This window comes from Felis catus, chromosome B1 (assembly GCF_018350175.1).
Source record: "Felis catus isolate Fca126 chromosome B1, F.catus_Fca126_mat1.0, whole genome shotgun sequence".
In the NCBI taxonomy this organism is placed as follows: domain Eukaryota; kingdom Metazoa; phylum Chordata; class Mammalia; order Carnivora; family Felidae; genus Felis; species Felis catus.
In genome coordinates, this window is record NC_058371.1 from 115312590 (window position 1) to 115340116 (window position 27527).

Genomic DNA, 27527 nt, shown 5'->3' on the forward strand with positions numbered 1-27527 from the left:
ACAGATTTGAGTGAGACTCAGATGTATGTGTGTATATTAGTTATCTATTGCTGTGTAGCAAATAACTGCACAATATAACAGCTTAAAAAACCAATCAATTATTCCACAGTTTCTGGGGAGAAAGACGTGGGCATGGCTGAGCTGGGTGGTTCTGGCTCAGAGTTTCTCATGACGTCAAGTTAGCTTGAACTGCTGTCAGTCTACTCTGAAGATTCATCAAGGGGAGTATCTACTTCCAATGCTCCCTGGCTCTTGGTGGCCGGAAACTAAAATTCTATTTTATTTTATTTTATTTTATTTTATTTTATTTTATTTTATTTTATTTTATTTTATTTTATTTTATTTTATTTCAGTCCAGCTTTATTGAGATATAATTGACATATAACATTGTATAAGTTTAAAAATGTACAATGTGATGATTTGATATATTATATATTGCAAAATGATTACCACAGTGGGTTAGCTGATATTTCCATCACTTCACATAATTACCATTTTTTGTGTGTGTGGTGAGAACTTTTTTTTTTAATGTTTATTTATTATTAGAGAGAGAGAGAGAGACAGAGTGCGAGTGGGGGAGGGGCAGAGAGAGAGAGAGGGAGACATAGAATTTGAAACAGGCTCTAGGCTCTGAGCTGTCAGCACAGAGCCCAATGGGGCTGGAACTTGGGAATGGTGAGATCATGATCTAGGCCAAAGTCAGACACTTAACCAATTGAGCTACCCAGGTGCCCCTTTTGTAGTGAGAACTTTTAAAATCTAATCTCTTAGTAACTTTCAAGTATGTTGTACAATATTGTTAACCATAATCACCATGCTATAGATTAGATCCCCAGGACTCATCAGTTTTATAACTAGAAGTTTGTACACTTGGACCACTGTCTCCCAAGTCTCCCCCTCCCCCAAGTTGCTGGCAACCACCATTCTACCCTTGAGTTCTGCTTTTTCAGATTTCACATATAAGTCATATCATACAGTATTTGTCTTTCTCTGACTTATTTCACTTAGTATAACTCTCTCAGGGTTGACCCATGTTGTTGCAAATGGTGGAATTTCTTTTTTTCTCATGGCTGAATAATATTACATTGTGTGTGTCTGTGTGTGTGTGTGTGTGTGTGTGTGTATACATACACAAACCAAAATTTCTTTATCCATTCATCCACAGAAAGATACTTGGGTCATTTACATATTTTGGCTATTGTGAATAGTGCTGCCATGAACATGGGGGTGCAGACATTTCTTCAAGATCCTCATTTCATATATATCCTCCTTTGGATATATACACAGATGTGGGATTGCTAGATCATATGGGAATCCTATTTTTAATTTTTTGAGGAAACTTCATACTCTTTTTTATAGTGGCCATACCAATTTACATCCTCATCAGTAGTGCATAAGGGTTCCCTTTTCTCCACATCTTCATCAACACTTGTTTCCTGTCTTTTAGATAGCCATTCTAACAGGTGTGAGGTGATATTTCATCATGGTTTAGATTTGTGTCTCCCTGATGATTAGTGATGTTGAACATTTTTTTCATGTATCTGTTGGCCATTTGGATGCCTTCTTTGGAAAACTGTCTAGTCAGATCCTCTACCCAATTTTTAATCAAATTGTATTATTATCTTCTTTTGCTATTGGCTTGTATGAATTTCTTATATATTTTGCATGTTCACCCCATATCAGATATATGATTTGCAAGTATTTACTCACATTTCACAGGTTGCCTTTTCATTTTGTTTATTGTTTCTTTATGCTGTGTGTAGAAACTTTGTAGTTTGATGTGGTCCTACTCGTTTATTTTTTATTTTTGCTTTTGTAGCTTCTGTTTTTAATATCATAGCCAGAAAAAAAATGGTGCCAAGACCAATGTAAAGGACCTTTTTCCTTATGCTTCCTTCTGGAAGTTTTAAGGCTTTAGGTCTTATGTTTAAGTCTTTAATCCATTTCAAGTTAATTTTTATGAATGGTATAAGATAGAGATTCAATTTCATTCTTCTGCATGTTATCCATTTTTCTCAACACCATTTTTTTTGAAGGGACTATACTTTCCCCATTATATGTTCTTGACTCCTTTGTTGTGAATTAATTGATCATACATGAATGGGTTTATTTTTGGGTTCTCAATTCTGTTCCATTGGTCTATATGTCTATTTTTATGTGGTACCATACTGTTTTGATTATTATAGGTTTGTATTATAGTTTGAAATAAGGAAGTGTAATGCCTCCTGCTTTGTTCTTCATTCTCAGAATTTCTTTGTCTATTAAGGATCTTGTGGTTTCATATGAATTTTAGGATCTTTTTTCTGTATCTATGAAAAATGCTGTTGGAATTTTGATAAGGATTGCATTGAATCAAAGATGGCTTTTGGTCATATAGACATTTTAACAATATTAATTATGCCAATCCATGAATATGAATATTCTATTTATTTGTGTCTTCTTCCATTTCTTTTATCAACATCTTGTAGTCTTTAGTGTACAGATCTTTCACTTCCTTTGTTAAACTTATTCCGAAGCATTTTATTGCTTTTGACACTACTGTGAATAGGATTGTTTTCTTTCTTTTTAAGATATTTTGTTATTAGTGTATAGAAATGCAACTAATTTTTGTATGTTGATTTAGTATCCTGCATCTATTGAATTCATCAATTCTATTGTTTTTTTTTTTGTTGTTGTTGTTGTTGTACTCTTTAGGGTTTTCTCTATATAAGATCACATCATCTGTAAACGAAGACAATTTTTCTCCTTCTTCTTCTTCTTCTTCTTCTTCTTCTTCTTCTTCTTCTTCTTCTTCTTCTTCTTCTTCTCCTTCTTCTCCTTCTTCTTCTTCTCCTTCTTTTTTCTTGTGTGCTTTACTTCACTGGCCTCTCCCTGGGTTGCTCAAGGGTTCTCATTCATGAGAGCTGGGTAACCCCCCTCAAAGGAAGTGATTCAAAGGAAGGAGAAATAAAAAGGGGAAGTGGCTTGGAGAGACAGAGAGAGAAAGGGAGCATGCCTAAGATGAAATCCTCAGTTTTATCATACCTTAGTCTGGGCAGTGACATGCCGTCTCTTCTGCCGGCTGCTATTGTTCATACAGACCTGCCCTGGAACAGTGTTGGTGGGTGGCTGCACAAGGGTGTGAGTGGCAGCAGGTGGGGCTCCTTGGAGACTGGGTTCCACAGTATGTATGTGAGCCCCAAGTAGCAGAGTATTCTCTGGCTTTTTCACTACTACCATGCAATTGTCCATGTTTCTTTTTCTTTCTCAACTGCTTGATTTCTAGGTTATTAATCTTGTACAAACAGTACACATAGTTTTTAAAAAAAATTATTTTCTTCGTTGGTCACAAATATTTCTAACTCTACTTTTCAATTGCAAAATGACCTCAAGGTTTTTCTACAATTTAACCAGCAGATGGAGCATGAAAACCTGACATTTTAATAACTACTTTCATTAGGTTACATGTAATACTGTCTTATAGTTTTAGAAGTGGCCTTAGCAATGGTTTAATCCTCCCCTACAGATTTAAAAACAGTGATCAGAGACAGTACTAGAATCCAGGTCTTTGGACTTCCTGCGTCTCCTGTAGTGACTTGGAGACTTTTCTTTGTCAGACAGTTATTCAGTCAGCAGAGAGTTGAAAACCTACTATGTGTCAAAAGCACTGTTCTAGGTGTTGAGAATACAGCAATGAATAGCAAAGATAAAATCCTTTTCTCTCATAGAACATGCATACTAAGTGAGAAATTATTGGTCAAGAGAAGATAATAAGTGCTTTGAAGAAAAATAAAACGTGGTAAGGGAGAGAGAGAGATTGCTGCAGTGGGGTAGGTTTAATTTTAAATGAAGTCTTTAGTCAGCAGACTGGTTGATAAGATTATAGAAGTCTTTTGAATTATAGTGTGATGAACCAATTATCACAAGTGGAGCAGAGAGAAGGACTATGAATCACGAATTTCACAAGAGACAATATATTACCATTCAGGCAATACAGCTTACATAAACCTGTATCTTACATATACACACTATAAAGACAGTAAGCTTGCCGATACACTGATGTCCAGATGAGGGACAAAAGTCTAAAGATCCATGTTTCCTTAAGTTCATCTTAATGGTACCAAGGTTGTGAAATGGATGCTTTGGAATTCCGTGCTCATATTTACTTCTTGCGCGGTTGACTCATACTTCAGTTTATTCATCTGACATTTGTGAGTGTTGGTAAGTTCATAGCACTGCCTTGGGTGTTCCCATGTGCACTATCCATGGCAAACAAATGGATGGGCTTTTGGGATATATTTCAAGGCAGATTAAAGAAAAATATTTGAGATTTTTTAACTGCTTTACCTATGGAGATCTCATATCACATCAGAAATGAAAAATGTAGGGGCGCCTGGGTGGTGCAGTCGGTTAAGCGTCCGACTTCAGCCAGGTCATGATCTCGCGGTCCGTGAGTTCGAGCCCGGCGTCAGGCTCTGGGCTGATGGCTCGGAGCCTGGAGCCTGTTTCAGATTCTGTGTCTCCCTCTCTCTCTGCCCCTCCCCCGTTCATGCTCTGTCTCTCTCTGTCCCAAAAATAAATAAACGTTGAAAAAAAAAATTAAAAGAAAAAAGAAATGAAAAATGTAAAGAAGAGTGTCTTTTATTGAGATATATATATAAAGATACAATGAGCACCAACTGTTTTTTTTTTTTTTTTTTTAGTCCATGAAAAAGATGGAAAGATTTTTACTCATGTCTTTGAGGAGCTCACTATACAGGGCAAATCAGTAAATAACTGTAATAAAGTTTCAGGTATTCTCTTTAAATTAACGTTAAGTTTCAGGGTGCCTGGGTGGCTCAGTCAGTTGAGTGTGTGACTTCGGCTCTTGTAGTTCCTGAGTTTGAGCCCTGCGTTGGGCTCTGTGCTAACAAACAGCTCAGAGCCTGGTGCCTGCTTTGGATTCTGTATCTCTCTTTCTCTCTCTCTCCCTCTCCCCTGCTCATGCTCTGCCTCTCTCTGTCTCTCAAAAATAAATAAACGTTAAAAAAAATAAAAAAAAATAATGTTAAATTTAAATTTAATGTTCTCTCTCCTTCCCCCTCTCAAAGCTCCATGAAGAGTGGAGCCCGTGTCTTACTTGTCCATTACGATGCTTCTAGTTCTTGCTAAATGTTTGGCACAAATATCTAGTGAATGAATGGTAGACTCTTATCTGAATTATTTTCTCTGTTCATTATCTACATGAAAAACCCCACCTAAATCAGTCTGGGGTGGTTTAGGTAAACCACTGTGTTGTATACTATGTATACTCAATCAAAGATGATAAGGGTGGTAATTGTCCTAACGATTTCAATGCTGTTTTTCTACAGTTGTTCAATTTGCGCAGGCTAGGCTTGCTAATTACTTTATACCCAAGTGGAAAATCATTGAAGGGCAGGCTTCTGCCAAAGTGAGGAGGGGGGGAAGGGGATTGAAAAGCTGACTTTCAAGGTTCCTCTTGGTCTTATGATTTATGAGTCTTTAACTGCCAATCTCCCTTGATATGGAGACACTTGCTCTTTCCATGCTGATAAATCAAGTTAATTTTAATTGTGTGTTTTATGGCGTAATATCCCCGTAGGACACCATATTATATTGACACCATGGGGATAAATTTGGAAAGACTTAGAAAAAGTCTGTTTTTTTATGATCTCTGTGGGATTTGCTGCTGATGTGGTAATTTGGAAATGCATTTATTTATTTATTTATTTTGGACTAGAAACATTGTCTCTACATTGAAATGACAAAGAGAGAAGTTCAGTCATCACCAGGTTCTTTCTTTCTAATTCCATACTACAATTTGGGAGTCACAAAGGGCTTCGGAGTCAAAAGTAACTACTTCCGAATTAACTCATAAGTCACTGACTTGGCCTTGAACATGCATTTTGATTTTTAATGTGTTCTTATGGGGATATTATTGTTTAAAGAGGAAATTGGATGACAAAATGGTTTAAAAATACTTTCATCTTTATAGTTTCTAGAACCAAAAATAGACTTTTATTTTACTAATGAAACCATGAAAAAAATTTATTTTATTCTTAGGCTTGTCAACTTTTGCTGAGAAGCACTTTATGTGTATGTGCATGTGTAAGAGACAGATTAAAAGATTACCGGGCTGTGACAATTATGGATTGAATAGTGAAGTGTCTGCATTTTAGTACCCCTTTCTTTTTTTTCTTCAAACAAATAATCTTTATACTGGATTGCCAACCCAAGTTAATAGTAACTATCAATGCAAAGATTATTCCCCACTCTCTGTCCAGTTTTCTGAGTGAATGATTTCTGATTTCTGTAAGCAGGCAGGCTTGACTTTTTTCCTAAGTCACAGTACTAGAATAGTGATGGACTCAGATATGCTATGAAGTTTTAATAAGCAGAATATCTGTGTTTTCTGAAATGATTTCCAGGTTCTTGCCTTGGAATGGAAGTTATTTTTACTCTTTAGATGACTTTACTTTGATTTTATTTGACGGTCCTCTTTAACAGTGGCCAGGCAATATTTACTTGGCAATATAACTTTATGGAGAAATAAAACAATAGAATATAATTTTAGCTAGAAAGGATTTTAGAGATCTCTCATTCATATGGCTCATTTTACGGAAGAGGATTGTCTTAGTCCGCTTGAGCTGCTATAACAAAATACCATAGCTCGAGGGGCTTAAACAACAGACATTTATTTCTTATAGTCCCAGAGGCTGAGAAGTTCAAGATGAAGGTACCAACTGTTTCTTGAGTTTCAGTTTCTTGTGAGGGTCCTCTTCCTGGTTTGCAGACAGCTTTCTTCTTGTCATGTCCCCACATGGCGGGAAGGGTGGGATCTCTCTCTCTTTCTCTTCTTCTAAAGTCATAATCCCATCATGAGAGTCCCACCTTCATGACCTCATCTAATTCTGATTACCTCCTGAAGGCTCCATTTTCAAATGCCATCACAATGGTGGGGAGTCAACATACAGATTTGGGGTGGGAGGACATGACCATTCAGTCCATAGCAAGGAACAGAGAATCAGAGAGGCCAAATGTTGTGTTTAAGCTTATACAGTAAATTAATGGCTGAAGTGGAACTAGAAATCATATTTTATTATATTATTCTATACTTTTTTTATTATACTCTTAAATCATATACTATTATACTATGGATTTTTCATTTAAACTCATAGGAGCACACTAAGTCAATGAATATCTAATATTCGTCCCATTGCCTGATGATAGAAGGTGCATGTCAGTGCTCTAAACTTTTGCTTAGATGGAGAAGTTACAAGTTGCAGATGTGCTCCTGAAAGTCATCATGATTCTTGCTGTTAGATCTGTAGAAAACATTTTCTGTTTGGAAGCTGTGACAAGACTGGATAGTTCCTCCAATCCCTTCTCAGAATTTCTCCCTTTAATGATACCAAACTGCAGGAGTGAAGATAGGCCTGTCCTCCAGGCAGATGGTAAGATTACTACATGAGAGGGAAAATTGGAGAAGTTGGCTTGATTGACAGGAAATGCAGCCAATTATATAGCTCCATTATCTGAAGTAGTGTTAAGACTGGGCTTTACCACTGAGTAATGAGAGAGACCTTGGAGGATGAGATGCCATCAGCTTCTTATTGAATACAGTCAAGTGAGTGTTCTCAGTGACATGATGTTGTGCAGAGTAACTGCCCCATTTTTCTGTGAGCCCATTCAACTCACAGAATCCTGGGAAGCAATACATCATTGTTGTTTTGGTCACTAAGTTTTGACATATTACATATGATACGTAATATGGCAAAAGGGAACTGAAACACTTAGTTTATGAAAATTGTATGTTGACTACATATGTTTACTCTTCTCTGCCTCGGAGTCATCTTTATTTTACTTCACAGATTTAGCCACTCACTCTCCCAATTCCTGCACTAAGGCAGAAGTACATAAACAGTCCTCATGTTACTGCATCCCTCATTCAAAAGTGCTCATTCATTACATATCTCTTTTTCTCTCTTCCCATCGCTGCCAAGTGTCTACATACAATCAGACTGGAACGTAGGCAACTCAGTAGGGTCCCAGGCACCTGTGTCATTACCAATTTGCAGCTGTCACGTAGATCCAGACTTCTGCCTTGATCCCACACTCTTTAGGTCTGCCCCCTTTCACTCTGTTGGCCTCCCACTATACCCTTGCCAATGATTGGAGTACCAAGTTTCCCTACTTCCTACTTCCTGATGATGCTTTGCTCATAAGGATGTTGCTAGCCCCTAACAGTTAGAAGGAAGCAGAACAGAAGTGTTTGTAAACTACATGGATAAGCTCTTTCAGATATAGTGTAGAAAGAACATGGGCTTTGGAGTCATACAGACCTGGCTTATATTCCAGACTGCCATTTACTAGGTTTGTAATTTTTGGTCAAATTTCTTGGTCTCTTTATGATTTGGTTTTCTAATTTGTGAAATAGGTACTAAGTAAATACGTTGTAGCTGTTGTTAATTTCTACTATATAACACTTCCTTTGCAGTTCCCTTAGCTCCCCATCCTTGCTTGCTGTGTGGAAGAGTTCTTATGCCTCCCTGCCAGCACACATGGCAGATTCTAGCTTGCCTCACACCCAAACCAGCTATGTCTAGATAGTTAGTTTCCTAAGAAAAACAAGCTACATGATAGTCTACCAAAAAGATAGTTGAAAGGCCATGCTTAATTGATTCCTTTTAGGTCTTCTGCTGGATTTCCTTTAGACTTGGGCTGATTTTCATTAGATCTTGTATACAGGAGCATGTTTTAATTTACATGTCTGCTGTACTATTTCTCATTCTTTCTACCATCATCCTTTGAGTTAACAGCTTTAATTAATGGTTGCAAGGCAACAATTCTCCGTAATTTTGGACCGTTTCTAAATAGTGTGCTAACTGCTTTACAGTTTTCTCTTTATACTATTAAAGACCTGTGTGTGTGTGTGTGTGTGTGTGTGTGTGTGTGTGTGTACATAAGGACTAATCTATTATACAAACTTAAAACTTGGGGTACAAAAAGCAAATAAAATCCATGATTTTGTAAATGAAACCAACCCATTTTGAGGCTGTACTATATTCTGCAAGCTGTTTTCATTGCATAGGGGAAGACAAAAGACTTTTGGGAGTGTTTACTTTATTCTAACTCCAGAACTGTATTACTCTTAATGTGCTGGACGCCCCACTGACTGGGAGTGGTGCACAAGGAAGGATGCAATATGTAAATACACTAATCAGATCAATGCAAATCATAATAATACATTCCTTTATGGGCTGGGAGACAGCTGTGTAAAAGCTATTTTCAATTTCGTAGGTTTGGGTGACCCTCTTTAGCAAACCCCATCTCCCTAATTCTGTGATTCTATCTCTGTTGTGTTTTGTGTTGATTATTCTTCCCTTTTGGTTTTTGTGGGACTACATATGGTGAAAGTTGGCATTTCAGGCCCGAGTGGCTAGTTTTATTTTCTTCTTTGTGTCCAACTGGTTTTGGAACTTTTGTTTCCAATAGCAGCTACAAAACCACATGAGCAGAGCTTCAGTGAAGTTTTCTGCATGACCAGAGCGGGGTTGGTGATGTGACAACTGTCTCAAGGTTTTCTTAGGAAAGAATGGATCATCATCTTTGGAAAAAGGATTTTTTTTTTCCTTTTAAAATATTCGACAAATTATTTCAGTTTACCCAACTTGATGCCATCATTTTAGTGTTTTAATCAGGTCAAAACTTCTGGCCACTTGCTTATATGGAAGATATATTAGTACCTGCATAAAATAAAAAATAAAAGTAAGATAGATATTCCCATTTCCCTGGGATCTTAACAGAGCTCACAGAAGGAAATATTGCTAATGGGAATTAAAAGAAATCAGAATGCTCTTCTGAGTTTTCATAAGTCAAGAGGAACCTAAGAGGAAAGAAAAGAAGAAAAGTAACCTTGCTTATCAAAAGTTTTTAATTAAAAGTAATAAAATCCTCGGGGCGCCTGGGTGGCGCAGTCGGTTAAGCGTCCGACTTCAGCCAGGTCACGATCTTGCGATCCGTGAGTTCGAGCCCCGCGTCGGGCTCTGGGCTGATGGCTGGGAGCCTGGAGCCTGTTTCCGATTCTGTGTCTCCCTCTCTCTCTGCCCCTCCCCCGTTCATGCTGTGTTTCTCTCTGTCTCAAAAATAAATAAACGTTGAAAAAAAAATTAAAAAAAAAAAAATAAAAGTAATAAAATCCTGTGGCTAGTGGAGAGGTGAAGAGAAACTTCTCCTGAGGCCGATGTCATGGTCCCTTCGTGATTATGAGCTGTTTGTCGTATCTTAGGCAGAATGCTCTCTCACCCAAACATCAAACATTTTTCACTTGATCTCAGAGAAGGAAAGTTTCGAGCAACTCATCTAGGCAGGAGGGCTCACCGATGAGATTCTTTGGAAGCCACCTAAAAGCTTCCCTTTAGTATTTCCTTTCACATCAACTGGGTAAGTTTGGCTGCATCTCAGTGAATTCCTGCGCCAGCACACATAATTCAGCTTGAGCAATGGGTGTAGACACCTTACACAACTTTCACAAGTCAGCGAGGAAAGCTACGCAATATGTACAATAAGTGGCAGAGAAGTCTCCCTTTATCACATCCCAAAATGACTTATTCATAAACCTGAACCTGTCTGTCACAACTGAACCAGAGATCATCTTGTTCATCCCTCAGATCTTCCTGCCTCAGCCTTATTTTTCCTCCATGAAGCCATCCTTTTTTCTCACGCTCTGCAGTCTCCTAGCACCCTGCCCGTACCCCTCTCAGGCAGCAGTCATCACAAGCTATTTGCTGATGTGTCTGTCTTTCCCAGGAGGCAGTGAATCCTGAAGATGGGCCATGATTATTTGTCTGTGTGGTGCCAAGTTGACACAAGGTAACTTATAAATGTTTATTGAGTGGATAGACTGATTCTTCTTAAGATCTTATGATTCCTTTGTATTCAGAGCTATGGAGACCAACTGAGGCGATGGTTTTAAACTAAAAAAAAAAATACATATGTTTTTTTCACATTTTCTTTATTATTTTCCTTGGGAGAAGGGATTTCCTGCTAGCGCTGGTACTCTTATTTATTAACAGTATTTTCAGCTGTTGACTGGGCAACTATGGACTAATTAAAAAAAAATTAGAGACTATGTTTAATAAACTAAAGATTATGTTTACATATGACTACATATGATTTCTATTGTAAAGAGGTTGAAGCTGTAAAATACTTAATTGGGGCAGAATTGCAAGATAATGTGTAATTGAAAGCAGGTGGCAAACACATTTTGTTGTGAATTTTATCAAATCCCCTTTGGCACTTTTTAATTGGCTTCTGAGAAAGGATTTGTGTTTTGAAGAGTTTGTTTCTTACTCTTCTGCATTTTATAATTTAACAAACATTGATTTATTGAAGTGTACATTTCATGAATGTTTACCATAACTTGCCGATAATACTCACTGAAGAGGTTGTGAGTTGGGAAAGGTGTGGGAGAGAATCAAAGGAACAAAAATGTATCTTCCCTCCATAAATTTGCAGTTTAGTTTGAGAGGTAAAATTCAGGGCATAACCCATTTAAAAATTTATTGAGCAGCTTTTAGGTGCATAGAAATGAGAAAGTTTCAGGAGATAAGATATTAAAATATTTGTATTTAAGGAGCTTACAAAGCTCTAACTACCACGGAGCAAACTTCCCTGAAGATAAGCTTATAGTAATAGTGCTTTGAAGAATTTGAAAAAAGATCTGCTGCGAAGGACAGCTAGCAGACAACACACCCAAGAGAATTAGCCATCCCCAAATTGAAGACCAAAAAAACAATCTGAAAAAAAAAAAACTACAAATCAAATATATTTAAAAAGATTAAAGAGATAATTAAAAACCAGAACAAAACATCAGGCTGCTTGAAAAATCCAAACGGTTTTGAAGAAGAACCAAATTAAACTTCTGGATATAAAAACTGTAATCATAAAAAGACAAGTCCGATGGGTAGGATAAGATAACAGATGAATGCCAGTTAAACTGGGAACTGGAGAACTGAAATGTGGACATGAGTAAACTGCCCAGCACATATTACAGAGAAATAAAATGATTTGAAAAAATTTTGAGAAATGTTAAGATATAAAGAAGATAGAATGAAGAGATAGAATAAGGCTATTCTAGAGACAGAAAAATAAAGGACATAGGGAGAGACAGTATTCTAAAAGATAATGATTGGAGAGTTTTCAGAATTGAAAAGGACATAAACCCTCAAATTCAAAAATCGTAATGGGTGCCTAAAACCAAACCTGAACAAAACCCCACATAGAAACAAACAAATATATACATCTACACTAGGATGTATTATGGTGAAACAAACAAACAAACAAACAAAAAAATAACCCCCAAACCCAAAAACAAAATCCACAGAGAAACAGAGATTTCTTCTAGAAAGGAATATAGTTAGGCTCACAACAGACTTTCATTAGCAGTAGCACTAACAATGGACATTAGGCAGGCATAAAATCATATATTTAAAGTGCTGAGGAAAAGCAACCATCAATCTAAAATTCGAAACCAACTAAGCTACCATTTAAGACCAAGAGCAAAATGAACACATTTAATTTTGTTTATGAGAAGGTTTGTTATAGGTAAACCTGAAATACTGCTGAAGATTTTCATCGTTCAGAATGAAATCAATTAAGAAGTAGAATACAAAGAACCGTGGTGTGTAAAGAAATTTATGATTCAACTAACATTGACACAAATTTTAAAAAATTATATCTAACTAGTGGGAGATTTTTTAAAAATGGACCTAAAATACTAAATGAGAATAACATAAAATCAGGAGGCAGTGGTAAAATGAAAACATTAAGGAAAACATTCCAAGAGCCTTGCATTGTATGAAAGAAGGCATGTGAAATAGAAATAGACTATGTAATTCAAACCCATAGAAAAGGTAAATGAAAGAAAATTGAATGAATCCAATAGAAGTAATAAATAGAGAAAGATGAAAGTTAATCAGGAAAACCAAACTAGATGAAAGTATAAACAATTAAACCTTCCTGATGATAAATAGAGAGGATCAGATTGGGTTAAAAATCAATCAATTATAGGGGCACCTGGGTGGCTCAGTCAGTTAAGCATCTGACTTTGGCTCAGGTCATGATTTCATGGTTCATGGGTTTGAGCCCCACGTTGGGCTCTGTGCTGACAGCTCAGAGCCTGATGCCTGCTTCGGATTCTGTGTCTCTTTCTGTCTCTGCCCCTTCCCCACTTGTGCTCTCTCTCTCTCAAAAATAAGTAAACATTAAAAAAAAATTTAAAAATCAATCAATTGTAAATCCTTTGGTTTGTAAAAGCTGGGAAGTTCTGTTAAAGAGGCTGATTGTAAATTAAACAGAAGCAACCTTGAAATCCCAGGGCTCCAATTTGGAGATAAAATGTCATGTCATTTTACCAAGAATAGTAATCTCTGCTTCTCCTCCTCCAAAATTTATACATCAATTTTCAAATTAAAATAGATGATACACTTTTCACAAATGATATGATTATCTACAGAGAAAACCACAAAGAATCTGAAGATTAATTATCATAAGTATTTAACTGTTTATATCAATTTGCATTTTCATACATATGCATAAACTGAAAAGGTAATACTAAGAAAAAGATAGCATTTACACTAGCAAAAAGAAAACATGAAAAAGAAAAAAAGTAAGATACCTAGAAGTAAATATTATAACATATGTTCAAGACCTGAATAGAAAAATTATAAGTGTTTCTCAAAAAGATATTGAAGAACACCTAAGGAAATGGAGAGATACATTGTCTTAGTTCATTCCAGCTGCTGTAACAGAACACACTGAGTAGATTATAAACAGAAATTTATTTCTTACAGCTCTGGAGGCCAGGAGTCCAGGATCAAGGTTGCATTCTGGTGAGGATCTTCTTCCTGGTTTACCTTCTCACTGTATCCTCATGGTGGAAGGGGCTAAGGACCTCTGTGGGTCTCTTTTACTCTTTTATAGGGCACTAATTTATGAGGGTTCCACTCTTATGACTTATGCACCAACCAAAGGCCCCACCTCCTAATGCCATCATCTTTGGGGGGGGGGGTAGGATTTTAACATATGAATTTTTCGGGGGGGGGCACAAATTTTCAGACCATAGTATTCACTATGTTCATGAGTACAGATTCAATTATCAGAACAATGTTACTTCTTTCCCCTTCAATTTTTTAGGTAGAACCATATGAAATTATCATCTTTGTAGGCCAGAACAGTTTGTTGTCAGTGCCAAAAAGTTTTAAGATATAGATTCAATTGTAATTCAAATAAAAATAGGGTTTTATAGGAACTTGACAAGTTGATTCTAGAATTCATACAGAAGGGCAAAGGCTCAAAAATAGTGAAGACAGTGCTGAAGAAGTACAGCAAGTAAGAGAACCTCTCTCAGGTGTCATAATTTATTATCCAGTAATAGTAATTAAGATAGTGTAGCACTGGCCAGGAAGAGACAATTAACCACTAGAACAGAATAGAGAGCTCTTAACGGATCCCATGCCTGTACTGTCTGTATCGAACAGGTTTTATCACAGATCACTGAGCAATGGTAGACGGTTCAATAAACGGTGCTAGAACAATCCAAAAATGTGTTAACAGTGAGATCCCCAATCGGCAGACAATACTAAGAAATGCTGCTCTAAGGCAATTATAGGAAGATCTTTCATGGCCATTGATGTAAAAGTGGCAGATGAGGTTCAGTGTTTAAGATCTGCCTATCCCATGGCACAGAAGCTGTCCTTTGGTGTTCAAGTCTGGTTCAGGTCAAGGTAAATTCTTTTTTTTTTTCTGAACCCTCTTTCTTAGACTTTTTGTTCGTGGGCTGCAGGTAGGGTTGAAAGGTAGGGATACAAACAACTGGCAAGACACGTGATAAGATTTTGATAGACTCATAGAATCGATAACCTTTGGTTAAACAAACATTCAGGATTCAGCTCCAAATATTCTGTGTCCATCACATGCCAGTACATCCCTCTTCTCCTTCAGCACAGGACTAAATGGAGGTTTGCATTTATTAGTGAAAATCAGATGTTCTTTTAAAAGTTATTCTGGTGCAACAAATATCATACTAAAGAAGTCCCAAGGCAAATAAAATATTTTATTATTATTTACTGTTTTGAAATAAATATTAAATGATAAAGTTGAGCTCATCAAAATGATGTTCTGTAAAATCTCTTAAAAATTTTTTTTCTTAATGTTTATTTAATTTTGAAGGAAGGAGAGAGAGAGAGAGAGAGACAGAGAGACAGAGACAGAGAGAGACAGGGCATGAGTGGGAAAGGGGCAGAGAGAAGGAATCCAAAGTGGGCTCCAGGCTCTGAGCTGTCAGCACAGACCCTGATGCAGGGCTTGAACTCACAAACTGTGAGATCATGACCTGAGTTGAAGTCCAACAGTGAACCGACTGAGCCACCTGGGTACCCCATCTCTCCCTTTTTTTAAAAACTAGCTCATTGTTAAAACTGCTTTTGCTGAATAAAGATTCTGCTATGTATCTGGGTATCATAAAAGGATGAAAAATTATACTAAAATAGTACATTGTTAGCTGTGTAAATGAGTTAGTGAAAAACAATTTAAAGGCATCTGACAAAAATTAAAATGCACAGAGACATCATTACCATGGATCTAACAATTGCCAATGAACAGCTTCAAGTAAGAAGTGAAAGAACCTTTCCTATTGCCAAAAAGGAATCTGTAATAATTATCCCACGTACAGCCTCCTACGTGTCCACATACCTGGACAACAACAGTTTAGATTAGAAATTAGTACTCAAAAATTGTTATAATCGAGGTGATTACATTTCAAGCTAACAACCCATTGAAGAGCTTGTAGCAGAATTAAGATTTCAAATTTACCGCAAATCCCAGAAGTTTATATCTCTCAAATAAATGCATCCCACTCAAAAGCAAACAAAATGGCTTTTCAGAATAAGAAATCCTTTGAGTTTCAAAAAACCCCACCAAAGCCAAGTAAGTACTTCATCACGCAAATCAACTACTTTCAGGGAGAAGGCCAGTCAGCAGCGTGCATGGATGATACTGAGAATAAAGCACAGATTGTTTTCATCTTCTCAGAAGGACAGAGGCCCCATGCCACAGATTAAATGACACCCCCCCTTCTCCATATATCTTAAAACAGGATGTTTTAAAGATTTTTATTTTTTTATTTTTATTTTTTAATATGAAATTTATTGTCAAATTGGTTTCCATACAACACCCAGTGCTCATCCCAACAGGTGCACTCCTTAATGCCCATCACCCACTTTCCCCTCCCTCCCACCCCCATCAACCCTCAGTTTACCCGAATGTGAGACAGGAAGCCATCAAAACCCTAGAGGAGAAAGCGGGGAAAAAACCTCTCTGACCTCAGCCTCAGCAATTTCTTACTTGACACATCCCTAAAGGCAAGGGAGTTAGAAGCAAAAATGAACTATTGGAACCTCATCAAGATAAAAAGCTTCTGCACTGCAAAGGAAACAATCAACAAAACTAAAAGGCAACCAACAGAATGGGAAAAGATATTTGCAAATGACATATCAGACAAAGAGCTAGTATCCAAAATCTATAAAGAACTCACCAAACTCCACACCCAAAAAACAAATAATCCAGTGAAGAAACGGGCAGAAGACATGAATAGACACTTCTGTAAAGAAGACATCCAGATGGCCAACAGGCACATGAAAAGATTCTCAACATCACTCCTCATCAGGGAAATACAAATCAAAACCACACTCAGATATCACCTCTCGCCAGTCAGAGTGGCTAAAATGAACAAATCAGGAGACTATATATGCTGGAGAGGATGTGGAGAAACAGGAACCCTCTTGCACTGTTGGTGGGAATGCAAACTGGTGCAGCCACTCTGGAAAACAGTGTGGAGATTCCTCAAAAAATTAAAAATAAAGATTTTTTAAAAAGATGTTTTATTTTTATTTATTTATTTTTTAATTTTTTTTTTCAACGTTTATTTATTTTTTGGGACAGAGAGAGACAGAGCATGAACGGGGGAGGGGCAGAGAGAGAGGGAGACACAGAATTGGAAACAGGCTCCAGGTTCTGAGCCATCAGCCCAGAGCCTGACGCGGGGCTCGAACTCACAGACCACGAGATCGTGACCTGGCTGAAGTCGGACGCTTAACCGACTGCGCCACCCAGGCGCCCCTAAAAAGATGTTTTAAATGAAGCAGATTTCAAATAAATTCCTTTCCTGTGGCCTCTGAGCAGTAAAAAAAGCAGTTGTGGTAAAGCGGATATAGGCACATAAATTTGGTGTTCCTGAAGGTGGTGACCACCAATGATTGATTCAATCATTTGGCAAAAACTGGAGACTTAGAAATGGGTATAAAGAGTTATGTTCATCACTGTGGCCGAAGTCTGCCATTATTGAGTGCATTACTAATATATGCAAGTATTGAAAAATGTTATTAGGTTCTGATTGTTCAGACTCCAGAATGGAGAGAAGAGAGGGTTGGCTGGGGTTGAAACTGTGACTGATTCTCAAAATAACAGTGTTAATAGAAACCCAAATATGTCTTTCAGGGGCTTCATGGGAAGGGAGTGCCACACTGAGTAAGTACATCCTAGATAAAGGCCATATATGGGCACGAATGACAGATAGTGAAGAAATGGGGTAGATAAATTTTCTATATTTGGAGTATTATAGCTTCTAGAAGATTTTAGGGCACAGAATTGAGGGGGAGAGTCAAGAGCATTTTAATAGGTGTATTATATGTTTGAGGGCACCTGGGTGGCTAAGTCGGTTAAGCTTCCCACTCTTGATTTTGGCTCAGGTCGTGATCTCACAGTTGGTTAGTTTGAGCCCTGTGTTGGGCTCTGTGCTGGCAGTGCGGAGCCTGCTTGAAATTCTCTCTCTCTCTCTCTCTCTCTCTCTCTCTCTGCACCCTCCTCAAAAAATAAATAAATAAGAAAATAAGTTTATTATATGTTTGGATATAGTCTAATTTAACAATTTTTGAGTTTCTTAAATTTCTCAGAGTCAGAACTAAGTTTCTGGAGTGTGACCCTATTCCAGAACTCAATTACTGGGGTTTCCAAGTACATAAGGCATTTGTTCTCTTGTGATGGTGAGAAACCTGGCAGGTCAGGGTAGCTCTCCACACAGGTCTTTAGAGAACGCATATATAAGGCCTGGCCCCATCTCATCAATGCAGGAAAGGGCCACATGCCAATCACAATACAGCTATGGTGAATGTTTGATTTGGAGATCATTTGCAAACAGTCTACCCCATAAAATGTAGAAGTCTCTTAGACGCGTAGAGAAAGTTGGCAAGGGAATCAAGCAGTGATTACTCCATGCTTCACCTTAGTCTAGAAAAATGTTGAGAGGAAAAAAACCTCAGTCCCAAAGTAAGGGATGTGATTACCCTCAGAACCAAAGAAGTAGTGACATTGAACATCAGCCTATAATGCTTGGGTGTATCATCTGACTCAGGAGCCTCCCCAGAAGGAAGGAGTTAGGATGTCTCTTGAAGTAGGTATAGACAAGGCCACACAATGAACTTTTGTGAATACTCGGATCATTTCTCTGTAATATACCCGGCCTCTGACCTTTACTCCAACTGTACTGGTGTGACTGCTTGTTCTCTACTCTCCCAAGTTCTAGTTGTTGCTCAGAAATTTGCTTTTTCCCAGTAGGTGAACACTGTAGGAAAAGGTTTTGTTTCTTTTGAACTTGAAGTCTCTTTTTTTTTTTTTTAACTTATTGATTTTGAGAGAGAGAGAGAGAGAGTGCCAGCAAGGGAGGGGCAGAGAGAGAGAGGGAGAGAGAGAATCCTAAGTAGGCTCTGTGCTATTAGCACAGATGCGGGGTTCAGTCTCAGGAACCATGAGATCATAACCTGAGCTGAGATCAAGTGTTGGACACTTAACCGACTGACCTGCCCAGGCGCCCCAAACTTGCAGTCTATCTTTAACTGACTAATAATTTGTAAAATAATGATATTATGTACTGGAAGGTTTTTAAATGCCCCTTAAGTCTTTATAAAAAATATTAATTTTTAGCAGAGATTTTATGACAATGCATTTCTTAGTACATACTGTAATGCTATGTTAGATAAACCATTTAATCAGTGAACCATCCCATTTCTTTTTTATATCATATGATATAGAGCTCATTGTCATTTCCATTCATTACCTAAAACATTATAGTATACTGGAAATAGAATTGTGAACATCTAGGGAGCCATTCTGGGTCAGGAATTACAGTGACAATGAAGTTAGCATTGGCTATTAAAGTAGCAGATGTGGTCATTAAGTTGATTGAGTCCAATGTGGTTCTCTCTTGTTTTTCAGCCTTTGGATTCAGAGTAGGTTTTCCTGCTTGAGAATGAGGTAAAGGTGCATGAAATAGCATGTAAGTTTCTGTGGCGAGAGATTTACCCTAAAATACCAACTCCTGTCCAGGGGGTTGACAATCTCTGAAAGGAAAATTTCTCTGGTTTCTGGATGGAAAATGCACTTTGAAGCAAAAACTCCTCTTCCTAATTGAATTGTAGCTTATGATTTTTTTCTAGTGGGTTTTGCTACACTAAAACATTTATTTAAAGGTTTACGTGAATGGAATATGGGTATTATGGAAGACAGATATATATACGATTTATAGAGACATCAGAATTCTTTTTAGGGCTCAAATTGGGCTAGAGGCAAGATCTTTGATTTCTAACTGAATCCATTTGACTCTAAATATGTAAGTCTTTTGTATTTGATGATTAGAATACCTAAGAATTTTTCTAAATCATTTGATTAATTTCCATTCTCAAAGATAAATTCTTCATTCTATTGATAATGGCTTTTTCTTGTTTGGTTACAAAACAAACAATTTGATTTTACTTCTTTTATATATTGAAGAATGATTTAATGAAAAAGAACACAGCAATAGTGATATTTCCACTAGAGGCAAAACTATTTGATAAAACATATCTACTAGTTTTTGAGTCACAAGAGTTTAAGGGAATATTCCTGAACTCGCCTTTTTTATTTTGCTTTGGAGATCATAATTTCTTGGAGTAAATTCTGCAACCGATCAAGGGATGAAATTTGAATGAGGAAAAGAGATGCACTGAAGATTATCTACAATGGGATGCTACTGTCATCTTCCTTTTTCCCCCAATGAATAAAAACAATCGATGACCCATTAATAGTTACTAATTAATTTTTTTCTAAGATTGTTATAGATATAGAAAGTTTCCTCCACAGTCCCCTCCTGGGATTTTGGGATTAGGATTTGGTAGGCAGTTAAGGAACATGGAATTTTAGGTCACCAATAATTTGCCTGCCAAAGGAAAAACGAATCTACCAGATAGCCTTGCACATGATAGGTACCCAATAGATGGCAACTAGATGAATGAATGAATGAGTCAAATACAATGTTAGTATATGTTAGTATATTTTTGATGCTTTATATTTTTTCTAGTTCAGCTAGAACACATTTGGAAACTGTTGCAGAAGTGATTTGTTGATACCTCCTTCTTTCCATTCTAACTGAGTTTAAACACTAATTTCAATACACCTCTTTAATAAAAATCTTCCATGAATGCATTGACCTAGGATAAAATGAAAACTTGTTAACCTTCAAAGCAAAGCTCTCCAAAATTTGGATTCACCCAATTTGTTTAGTTAAGTTCATCATTAATAATAGATTTACCCTGACTTTGTTATTTCCCTCACTATTTTTTAAAACAAAATAAAGCAACAAAAACCAGACTGCTTCTCATTTCAATTCTGAAATTTTTGTTTTTTGCTTTTTTGTTTTTGTTTTTGTTTTTTGTCTGTTTTTTTTTTTTTGGTTGTTGTTATATACTAACATTCTTTTCCCCATCAAAATTCTAGTAACTATTAAACTAAGGATTTTAAAAATACTTTTGAGATGTCTCTCATCATCATAAAGCTTTTCCAAAGGTCAGAACACCATGAAGGTGCCGTGCCCCAGAGCAGAGCTTTTGCTGTCCCTCTGCAGACCACCTGGCTTCCCATTGCCAGTTGTTAAAGCATCTCCCTTCCATCCTTTGGCAAAGCCCATTGTCTTTGGCATCTCACGCCATCGGGCTATATGGTTCTCCTCCCTTTCTTATTGATGTCATTTACAGACTTCCTAATCATTTCTCTTCACTCGTTGACATCTTTCACAACTGTGAGAGGGCTTTCACAACTGTCGTCCCTACATTCTGTCCTGTCAGAGAGGAAAGTGTCAGCGTACCTGTGGCAAACAGTCATTTAAAAATTCTAGCTTTCAGGGGCACCTGGGTGGCTCAGTTGGTTAAGCATCTGACTTCAGCTCAGGCATGATCACACGGTTTGTGGGTTTGAGCCCCATGTTGGGCTCTGTGCTGACAGCTGGGAGCCTGGAGCCTTCTTCAGATTCTGTGTGTGTGTCTCTCTCTGTCCCTCCCCTACTTACTCTCTCTTTCTCTCTCTCTCTCTCTCTCTCTCTCTCTCTCTCTCTCTCAAAAATAAATAATAAACATTAAAAAACGTAAAATTTCTAGCCTTCGTTTTCTCCAGTTAATTTTGTGTTCACTCTATTGGAACCATCCATTCCCATAGTTACACCATGAATTTTTCTGATAGATCAAAATTTCATACATTTTACTCTGACCAAAATCTTTTGTCTATTAAGCTTCCCTTCACCTTTGCTACTACTATAGCTGCTCTTAGAACACTCCAGTCTCTGGATTTCCCCCATTTTCTCCCTTCATCTAGTTTGCTCCAGAGCACTTTACCTTTCTTACTCAGCCTCACTGCATGGAGAAAATAGCAGAACATATGACCTATTTTTCCACAAAGTACCTGATTGATTCTCTTATACCGCTATCCTTCCGCCCTACCAGTAGCATTTAGTAACTCAGTCCAAAATCAGGGCTACAATCCTATTTCTTGAAACCTCTATGTGGGTGGCTGAAGGATAGTCGTCGTTCAAGACCTACATCCATGCAGTTTGGTCCTTCTCATTTTTATGTACTTAGCACTGTGCATAATCTTATTCCATACCTTTGATTTGCTTTCTTTTTCAGACCCTTCCAGATTTGCCAAATAGAATCATCAATTATGTAGTCTTTTATGAGTGGCTTCTTTCACTTAGCACGATGTTTTCAGGGTTCATCCATGTTATAGCATGCATCAGTACTTCATCCCTTTTTATTGCTGAGTAAGGAAGTGGAATGCTGGATAGGAAATGGTGGAGTTGCTGTGTTATCTGGTAACTCCATGTTTAACATTTTGAGGAAACAACCAAACTGTTTTTTAAAGTGGCTGCACCATTTTATAATCCCACCAACAATGTATGAAGACCCTAATATCTCCCCATCTACACCACACTTGTTATGGTCTGTCTTTTTGGTTATTTGTTATTGTCTGTCTTCCTAATGGGTATGAAGTGTTATTGTGATTTTTTTTTTGCATCTCCTGAGTAATTAATGATGTCAGACATCATTTCATATACTGTATATAGTTTTTTGCCAGTTGGTTTATCTTGAAAAAAATGTCTATTCAGCTCTTTTGCCTATTTTATTTATTTATTTATTTATTTATTTATTTATTTAAGTTTATTTATTTATTTTGAGAGAGAGAGCAAGAGTGAGGGAGAGGCAGAGAGAGAGGGAGAGAGCAAGAGAATCCCAAGCAGGCTCTGCATTATCAGTGTAAAGCTCTATGTGGGTCTCAAACTCACAAACTGTGAGATCATGACCTGAGCTGAAATCAAGAGTCAGCCGTTTAACCTACTGAGCCACCCAGGTGCTCTCCTTTGCCTATTTTAAAATTGGATTATTTATTATTATTGATCATAGGAATTCTGTACATATTCTGGATATAAGTCCTTTGTCAAATATATGATTCACAAATATGTTCTTTAATTTACAAGTGGTCTTTTTGCTTTCTTGATGGTGTTCTTTGAAGTATGAAAGTTTTTAATTTTTAAAAACCCAGTTTATCCTTTTCTTTTGTTGCTTGTGTGTTGGATGTCATATCTAAAAAAACTATTGATTAACTTAAAATTTACTCCTCTGTTTTCTTCTAAGAATTTTATAGTTTTAACATTTAGGTCTATGATATGTTGGGAGTTAATTTGTGTGTCTGGTGTGAGGTAGAGGTCCAAGTTTCTTCTTTTGCATGTGGATATCCAGTTATTCAAGCACCACTTATTGAAAATACTATTCTTTCCCCATTGAATTGTCTTGGCACCTTGTCGAAAATCAAATGATAACATAAAGGTTTATTTCTGGATTCTCAATTCTATCCCATTTATCAGTATGTTTGCTATGAGTTTCCTATTGCTGCTGTAACAAATTGCCACAAACTTAGTGTCTTAAAACAATACAGATTTATACCCTTACATTTCTGGCAGTCAGAAATTTGAAATGGTCTCACTGGGCTAACCCAGCTTGTTTGCGGGGCTGTGCTTCTTCTGGAGGCTCTAAAGCCTTGCCTTTTCTAGCTTCTATAGACTGCACTTATTCTTTGACCCGTGGCTGCCTTCTACCTTCAAAGTCAGTAATCCTATTACTCTGACCTCTGCTTTTGTCATCAAATCTTCCTCTCTGACTTTTACTTTTCTGCTTTTCTCTTTCACATATAAGGACCCTTGTGATTACATTGGGCCCACCCAAATAACCCAGGATACTCTTCCCATTACAAGATCCTTAATGTAATCACATTTGCAAATTCTCCTTTGCTGTCTAAGGTAACATATTTCCAGCGATTAGCATATGGACATCTTCGAGGAAGCTATTATTCTGTTTGCCACATGTCCTTATGCCAGTCCCTGTCTTGATGACTGTAGCTTTGCAGTAAGTTTTGAAATCAGGAAGTATGATTTTGTTCTTTTTTCTCAAGGTTGTTTTGGCTATTTTGAATCTCTTACATTTCCAAGTGAATTTTAGGATCACCTTGTTAATTTTTGAAAAAAAAAAAGCTAGCTAGTATTTTGATAAAGATTGTGTTGAATCTATAAATCATAACAATATAAAATCTACTGACACATGAACATGGGATATCTTTCCATTAACTTAGATTTTATGTATTTTCTTTTAACAATATGTATACTTTTCAGTGGATTAGACATGTACTATTTTCTTAAACTTATTTCTAATGTTTTATCTTTAAAAATTTTTTTTATTTATTTATTTTTTAAATATAATTTGTTGTCAAATTGGCTTCCATACAATACCCAGTGCTCATCCCAACAAGTGCCCTCCTCAGTACCCATCACCCAGTTTCCCCTCTCCCCCACCCCACATCAACCCTCACTTTGTTCTCAGTATCCAAGAGTCTCTTATGGTTTGCCTCCCTCCCTCTCTGTAACTTTTTTTTTCCCCTTCTCCTCCCCCATGGTCTTCTGTTAAGTTTCTCAAGATCCACATATGAGTGAAAACATATGGTATCTGTCTTTGACTGACTTATTTCACTTAGCATAATACCCTCCAGTTCCATCCATGTTGCTGCAAATGGCCAGATTTCATTCTTTCACATTGCCAAGTAATATTCCATTGTATATATAAACCACATCTTCTTTGTCCATTTGTCAGTTGATGGACATTTAGGCTCTTTCCATAATTTGGCTTTTGTTGAAAGCACTGCTATAAACATTGGGGTACATGTGCCCCTGTGCATCAACACTCCTGTATCCTTTGGGCAAATTCCTAGCAGTGCTATTGCTGGGTCATAGGGTAGTTCTAATTTCAATTTTTTGAGGAACTTCCACACTGTTTTCCAGAGCAGCTGCACCAGTTTGCATTCCCACCAACAGTGTAAGAGGGTTCCCGTTTCTCCACATCCTCGCCTAATGCTTTATCTTTTGGAGGCTATGGTAAATGGAATTGTTTTCTTAATTTCATTTGGGGATTGTTCATTGCTAGTATATATAAGTGCAATTGATGCTTGCATATTGATCTTATATCCTGCAAGCTCACTGAGCTTGTTTATTAGTTGTGATAATTTTTATGTGGGTTTCATAGGACTGTTTTGTATATTAGACTATAAGATCATCTTAGAAGTGAAATGGTTTCACTTTTTCCTTTCCAATCTGGATGCCTTTTTTTTCTCTTACTTGACTTGGCTAGAATCTCCATTCTAATGTTAAAAAAATTTTTTTTAATGTTATTTATTTCCTTTGAGAGAGAGAGCATGAACAGGGGAGAAGCAAGAGAGGGGGAGAGAGAAAATCCAAGCAGGCTCCACACTGCATGCAGAGCCTGACAAGGGGCTTGAATTCACAAAACGTGAGATCATGATCTGAGCCAAAACCAAGAGTCAGATGCCTAACCGACTGAGCCACCCAGGCATCCCAGATTGCTTCTTTTTAATCCTAGGTAGTATTTCATTGTTTTGTTTTCTAGTTTTTGGCTAAAATAGAACTGATATATCAGCTATATGTCACCAACTTTTTTTGAGCGATGAATGTTTTTATTTGTCTTGGATAATTGTCTAGGTGTGAAACTGCTAGGTTATAGGGTAGATGTGTTTTTAACTATATAAGAAACTGACAAAGAGTTTTCCAAAGTAGTTGTTACCATTTTATACCTGCCACCAGCTAAAGATGAGGATTCAAATTCTTCAAAATACTTGTCAGCAGTTGGTACTGTCAGCTTTTCAGTGTTAGCCATTCTAGTGTGTCTGTAGTGGTATCTTCTTGCGTTTGTAATTTTTAAATTAAATAATTTAAATAATTAAATTAAGTTTTTGAGGTATAATTGAGATAAATCGCACATTTATTTTATTTTATTTTTTTAAAATCGCACGTTTAGGGGCACCTGGGTGGCTCAGTTGGTTAAGCGGCCGACTTCGGTTCAGGTCATGATCTCGCGGTCCATGAGTTCGAGCCCCTCGTCGAGCTCTGTGCTGACAGCTCAGAGCCTGGAGCCTGTTTCAGATTCTGTGTCTCCCTCTCTCTGACCCTCCCCTGTTCATGCTCTGTCTCTCCCTGTCTCAAAAATAAATAAAACGTTAAAAAAAATTAAATCACACATTTAAAGTGCACATAAGCATACACTTGTGAAATCATTACCACAATCAAGATAATGAATGTACCCATTATTCTGATTCACTTTTATAATTCCTCTTACCTTCTTTCTACCCTCCATTCTCAGGAAACTACTGATTTGCTTTCTGTTATTGTAAATTAGTTTCATGTTCTTGAATTTTATTAATACTTTCATTTTTATTTATTTTTTAAAATTGAAGTGTGGTTGACATAAGTATACACTCTACTTTTTATGTGGTTGACATAAGTATACAGAAAGAAGAGGTCCTGGTTCAAGAAATAACTATTCTGAGATTCACTTATGTTATTAAGTGTATTAGTAGTTTATTCTTTTTATTGCTTAATGGTGGTCCACTGCATAGATATACTGCAGTTTGTTTTTGTTTATCTGCTTACCTGGTGATATATATTTGGCATTTTCAGTTTTTGGCTATAACAAACTAAAGCTGCTATGAACACTTATGTACAAGTCTTTGTCTGGAGATATGCTTCCATTTTTCTTGGGTAAATATCTAGATGTAGATTGCTGAGCCGTATGGTAGGTATAAGTTTAATGGTTTAAGAAACTGCCAAACTGTTTCCCCAAGTGGCTTTACCACTTACATTTCCACCAGCAGTGCATGAGAGCTTCAGTTCTTCTACATCCTTGCTAATATTTGGTATACTCAGTCTTTAAAATTTCAGACATCCCCAAAACTGTATAGTGGTTAATTATTGTGGTTTTAATTTGTACTTCATATATATATATATATATATATATATATATATATATATATTAGTTTATTTGTTTTACTGTTCATTTATTTTGAGAGAGAGAGAGAGAGCGAGAGAGAGAAAGAGTGAAAGCATGAGTAGGGGAGGGGCAGAGAAAGAGAGAGAATCCAACACAGGCTTGGGGCTGTCAGCACAGAGCCCCACGTGGGGCTCGATCTCCCGAACTGTGAAACCTTGACCTGAGCGGAAGAGTCAGATGCTTGACCGACTGAGCCAGACAGGTGTCCCTAATTTGTATTTCCTAATGACTAATGAAGTTAAGTGTCTTTCCATGTGCACTTTGCTATTCATATATCTTTTTTTATTGTACATTTGTATGTTTTTAATTTTCCAAATTTTCTTCAGTGAACATTGAAAATATATTATGCTTTTAATCAGAAAATTTAATTTTTTTATTTAATTTTTAAAAAAAATTTTTTTTTCAACGTTTATTTATTTTTGGGACAGAGAGAGACAGAGCATGAACAGGGGAGGGGCAGAGAGAGAGGGAGACACAGAATCAGAAACAGGCTCCAGGCTCTGAGCCATCAGCCCAGAGCCTGACGCAGGGCTCGAGCTCACAGACCGCGAGATCGTGACCTGGCTGAAGTCGGACGCTTAACCGACTGAGCCACCCAGGCGCCCCTAATTTTTTAAAATTTACATCCAAATTCGTTAGCATATAGTGCAACAATGATTTCAGGAGTAGATTCCTTAATGCCCCTTACCCATTTGGCCCATCCCCCCTCCCACACCCCCTCCAGTAACCCTCTGTTTGTTCTCC

General features: G+C 37.1%; 1 long non-coding RNA gene across 2 annotated transcripts in view; it reads left to right on the top strand.

Moving 5' to 3' along the window:
* The window catches only part of LOC123384992, a 118048-nt gene extending 96752 nt beyond the window's left edge, over positions 1 to 21296 (top strand). Inside the window, exons 3-6 of one of the 2 annotated variants that reach the window (XR_006596883.1) lie at positions 10789 to 10851; positions 13833 to 13871; positions 17536 to 17565; positions 19309 to 21296. This is a non-coding gene — a long non-coding RNA (uncharacterized LOC123384992). The remainder of the gene's footprint in view (positions 1 to 10788; positions 10852 to 13832; positions 13872 to 17535; positions 17566 to 19308) is intronic. The other variant, XR_006596884.1, reaches the window with a different exon arrangement.
* The last annotated feature ends 6231 nt before the right edge of the window (positions 21297 to 27527 follow it).